General features: G+C 34.6%; 1 long non-coding RNA gene across 1 annotated transcript; it reads left to right on the top strand.

Moving 5' to 3' along the window:
- Positions 1-947, top strand: LOC143420510 (uncharacterized). Its single transcript, XR_013100339.1, has 3 exons — positions 1-326; positions 508-644; positions 731-947. It is a non-coding gene; the product is annotated as an uncharacterized LOC143420510 (long non-coding RNA).
- The last annotated feature ends 4,798 nt before the right edge of the window (positions 948-5,745 follow it).

The following is a 5,745-nucleotide window of genomic DNA, read 5'->3' as shown; positions in this document are numbered from 1 at the left end:
GTGGGAAAACCTTCAAACTTCACCATCCTCAGCTGAAACAACAACATCTTAACACCATCTTCATGAACTGCTGAGCCAAACCTGATCCATCAGTGCTGGACTGCACAGATAACTACATGCCACACAGAGACTGCTGTTTTATGAACTGCCATACCAGTATGTCTTCAATGGAGAAGATGACACACCCATCACCTGACCTCCTGCCTGATCTGGAGACCATCATGATGCTGCCACACTACACACCTCTGAGACCATGAATGATGACTCCTACTGAGGAAACTGTATTTCCTGTCAGAGATGCTCAGTGATCCTCAGAGCAGAGAGAGGTATGATTCTTTATCTTTGATAAAAAATGTCAGTGTTTTTAATTCAATTAATTAATTAAAATCCTGTTTAGTGCATAAATAATTCCACACTCAAATGATTATACTTGTTGACACTTTTTGAGTTTTAATTCACATTATGGATTACAAATCTATGCTTTTTCTACTCTGTCTCTCTGTGCAGGTATTGCTGTCTTCTGAGTTCTTCAGTGTCCCAACTGAGACATTCAAACCTCATTGCAGAGCTCATGTCTTTCCTCACCATCATGTGAGTGTGAGATTGCTCTGGATTCTGGTTATGTGGCCTGCAGCACCTATAAGGTATTTCAACATTGTTCATTGCATAACTTATTTGTAGTTTTTAGGCCTTAACACAAATAAAATGTTCCTTTTTCTGTATTTTTTAGAACAAGCTCGTCCAGTGTGCCTGCATTCCAGCTTCTTAGACTCTACTCAAGTGGACAGAGTATCAGTGTTTGGCCACTCTTACAGACACCGACTTCTGTCAACTCACTGCTACTGATCAGGCACCTGACTCCAGGAAGACAGAGGGCTGCAAGCCTGTCATCGTTTCCAGTGTGGCTTTGTATTCTTGGGGTAGCATCAGATTTTTCCCACAAATATTCAAAGGTAACACTTATTTTAAGCGTAGTTATTAAGTCAAAAGTCTTCCCTTGTGTTAATTTAATTTTTTTTATTTGTTTTTGTTTTCTTTTAGATTTATGTGCAGTGATCGGATGTGGTGGAGCTTTGTTAACTGTGTGGAAAACATCTGTTTGTGATGATATTTACAATGAGGCTTTAAGGTGACAGTTTCCATGTAATTTCAATCCTTTTACTAAGCAAAAACATGTTTGCAATTAACATATTTTTTTCAGTTTTGTCTTTTGGATTTATGGTTAACATTCCTCTGTGACAGCAAATACTAAACTGGTCCAAGTAACCAGCATATCATTGGTCAAAGGCAAAAAGGACCACATGTCACGCTAGCAATGAATTATTGACTGTGTTTGTGTCACCAGATTTAACAAACAATATCAGACATATGAAACTGAACTCTGGATTAATGTGCAGATTTTTTTTGTGTTTTTTTTATTGTTGAATAATTATTTTGTAGAACAAACCCAATCTATTTACCCAAACAATGTAACTTGTTTGGGTAAATAGTGGATTAATATATCTAAGTCTATAAGTATAGCAAGCTGAATTCATACAGACACACAGCTCTAAATCCTGGATTGTAGGATGTACAAAAATGATCATGTGATTATTATGGACATTTAAATAACTATATCTATTGAACCATTACATGTATTCTTTTTAGAAATTACACAATCTCAAAATGTGAAAAAAGAAAGTGTTTAAGAGAATAAATAATGTGTGTTTGTATGAATCCTGCCTTAGTATGGGGTGTCAGTAACTACATTAGTATAGAGTAGGTCTAACAGTGGTTTTCCACATCTGCTCTAATACAGCGGTCCCCAAACTTTTTTGCGCCATGGACCGGTTTATGCCCGACAATATTTTCATGGACCGGCCTTTAAGGTGTCGCGGATAAATATAACAAAATAAAACTAGTACCGGTACCAAAAAAAAGAAAATTTATTCATAACACACGTCAAAAGACCCAGGAAAACCGAGTAAACGATAAAAACGATAACAAAATAACGCTGAAAACCGATAAAAACCCTGAAAACGATACATTTCACACCTGAGCCTCATCTCTCGCGGCCCGGTACCAAACGACTCACGGACCGGTACCGGTCCGAGGCCCGGGGGTTGGGGACCGCTGCTGTAATATATATAGATAATGGGTCAGACATATAAAGTCATTTTGAAAAGTTCATAAAGGTCACATCCATTTATATGTGTTCCTCTTTATCATTTTATATCAGGTCACACAGCTGACTTGAGTTTTGATCAGAGTAGAACCATAACATTCATGCTAATGGTTCTACTGTTTACAGTTACTTTATGATGGATTTCAGCCTGGTCACAGCACTATGTGAAAAGATGTTAGAGGTAAAGTTAAGCCAATTAATACCTCATCATAAGTCACTCTCTAACGCAAAGCAGTGACTATTTTTCACTGTAATTTATTCCACAACGATGTTCTTTATTTGATCCTTGTTTCTTTAAATATGCAAATCGATTGTTCAGCTGTGTGACTCTCCACACCTCAAATATATCACAATGTGGACTTCATTTTGACAGTATTTTGTAGATTGGTACCATATTTATCATCAAATCAGGAAACTGTAAACTAATTGAAAAAATTAAGCTTATGAAAATTTTAATGTGGCATAGGAACATGTTGTTTATCCTTGCCAAATGGTATTTACACAAAACTCCAGCAAATCAGAGGATATATTTTTGTCTCTCACTTGCTATATATGTGTATATTTTTGCAGTTAATAGCCTATCATGTGTCTGCGCATCTTAGGGCCATAAACATAAACATGGCAAACAAGGATATGTTCACAATTCCAACAGATGCTTCAATTGTTTGTATAGATTTTAGATCAATTTGATTTGCATTTTCTATTAATATTTTTCTGTTTGTCCCAAATGGTATTTTTATTTCTTTATGCCATTATTGTAATCATTGGAAACAACTGAGTAAATATTTTGTATCATATGTTTCTAAAAATATTTGAATGTTCTACTTTTCTACTACTGGTTTTCTACTTTCTAAACTTTCTACCACTTTTTGGCATTTCAATAACATTATTTTTGGGTGTTTTAATCTCTGACCGCAGCATCTTGTGCATTTATTACCTAAATGTTGTTTGTGTGGGTCTTGCCTTTGTTATGTTTTTTTGCCATTTTTAGATTTCACCAGCTGTGCAAACTCGCAATTTTACCTTGGTTTTGTTCCACATTAGTTTATCTGCCGGCACGTTTTCTTCCTTTTCTAATGTTTTTGGTAATTTTTCACAGTTAAACAAGTAACTTTGAGGTTACTTCAGCATTTTCAGCTGTTATCTGTTGACAGTTTTGCCTAATTATTACATTTCTGCAAATTTCTAGCAGTTCTGATAAGTTGTAATATTTCTGCCAAGTTTTTAATTTTCTACTAAATTATATTATTTCTGCTAGGTTACACTACTTTTGTTTGTTATGTTATGTTAAGTTATGTTATTCTAAATTATTGCATTTCTTCTAAGTTATTACATTTTTCTTAACTTGATATTGTTCTGCAAAGTTATTAAAATTTCAGCAACTTTTTAAACACTGACTTTGATTTCTTCAGCTTCAACTATTTTCAGCAGACAGCTTCAGCTTTACAGTTTCCTCTAAGTGATTGCAGTTCTGCTAAGTTATTACATTTTAGCAAAGTTCTTTTGCTTCTGCAAAGTTTTTACAATTTCTGCAACTTTTCAGCTTTTTCAGCTACTTTTTGCATACAGCTTCAGCTTTAAGCATCCACACTGCATTTTCGCAGGAAATGCAAATTTTTCTAGTTATTATTATTATTCTAGTTGCTTCCGTACACTTTTTGGCACTTAACTACTTCCACAATTTTCAGCCGATTTTCACCGTTCAAATTTTAAACTATTCTGCTTCTTCTGCTAATGTGCGCTATGACTTTTGGTATTTTTAACTATTATACTTTTTAAAATATTAAGCTTTTTTCCTTTAATTTGTCCCATTGAAATGAATGGGAAACTTCAGCAATTCTGCTAAAATTTGCTTGTTTTTGAAACTTAACTACTTCCTCATATTTTCACCTAGAACAACCATTCAAATTTTAAAATGTTCACAAATTATTGGGCTATTCAGGTATGATTCAGCTTTTTCAAATCTTCTACTGTTTTACTTTTATGCCTCTTAAAGTTTTGAGTTGCAAAATTGTGATTTTTCACAAAATACATGTGTTGTTATGGTTGCTATGCTCTTGGCTTCCAGTGTGCCACTGAAGGTTTTGCAATTTTCACTTCATGTCCGAACAACTTCCTGCTACTTGCTCAATTTTCACTCAACTTCCACAAATTATACATCAAAACGTAGGTATTTTTGCTGGCTTTCAGAAAATGTCACCATCATCGTTGTGGGATTTATAGAATTTTTGCAAATCTCCTCAGACTAACACAAGGTCAGAAAACTCTCCATATAAAGTCAATGGAGAGCTTGTTCAAAATCACCGCTGGATTTCTGTAATGAGAGGCATATTCGAATCGTCATATCTCCTTAACGAAGCAAAGTTAAGACATGAGGCTTGTCCCCGAATATCTTCAGACACCCCTGACGCTCACAATTCAAGAATTTCTTTCTCACCTATTACCGTTCTGAAATGAGTTGGACTTGTTTGAGGGTAGGAAATTCGTCCTTCGCTCAGATTTCTTCAGATTTCAAACTGTGGAAATGAACCACTTTTTTCTCTCGTCATAACTTTTTGTTGGATTTCCACAGAGACCTGAAAATTTCCATGATTGTTCACCAAAGCCTGCTGTCTCTTACGGTGAAAGAATGATATCGATACTCCAAATAGATTTCGAGTTAGAAAGCGTTGTTTGAGGGCAAGTCAAGGCAGTTTTTGCTTCGCTCTACTCAGTTATGGTGCATTACAAGTCAAATATCTTTAATAATTCATATTTTAATGATAAATTGTAAACACTGGAAGATTCCCCCATCTCTTCTGAACAAAACGGTGTAAGAATGACCGCTCTAGCCCCTACGGTTTGGAAATTATGGTCATTTGTTTGAGGGGAGTCCTCACTATGAGAAATAGGCTGCAATAATCCTGTGCCTCTCTGTGCTGCGTGTGTAAAAAGAGGCACATGTTTTGGCGGGAAAAAGTACACAGGCTCTCTGATTGGTGGATTCAAATTCAGCAGCTCCCAGGCTGACCTAGAAACTTACTTCTCTCTCCCTGTGCATTTTTTTGCTGATTTTTTCATTTAACAAGTATATTTGAGGGACCCTCAGCATGTTCAGCATTTTTTCAGCTGTCCATTTTGCTTTTCCAATTTTTCTGTTTAACTTATTACTATTGTGCTAAATAATACTATTTCTGCTATTTTATAAGATTTGTGCCTAATATAGTATTTCTGCTAAATTACAATATTTCTGCTTTTTATACTATTTGTGCTAAAACATAGTATTTCTACTAAATGTAGTATTTATGCTTAATCATACTATTTCTGCTTTTTATGGGATTTGTGCCTAATATAGTATTTCTGCTTTTTATAGGATTTTTGCTCAAACATAGTATTTCTGCTAAATGTAGTGTTTATGCTTAATCATCCTATTTCTGCTTTTTATAAGATTTGTGCTTAATATAGTATTTCTGCTAAATTATAGTATTTCTGCTTTTTATACTATTTGTTCTAAATTATAGTATTTCTGCTTTTTATAGGATTTGTGCTTAATATAGTATTTCTGCTAAATTAGTTTTTCTTCTTTTTATAGTATTTGTGCT

The sequence above is a fragment of the Maylandia zebra genome, linkage group LG9 (genome assembly GCF_041146795.1).
Source record: "Maylandia zebra isolate NMK-2024a linkage group LG9, Mzebra_GT3a, whole genome shotgun sequence".
Classification (NCBI taxonomy): Eukaryota; Metazoa; Chordata; class Actinopteri; order Cichliformes; family Cichlidae; genus Maylandia; species Maylandia zebra.
This window is presented reverse-complemented; position numbering and strand designations above follow the sequence as displayed.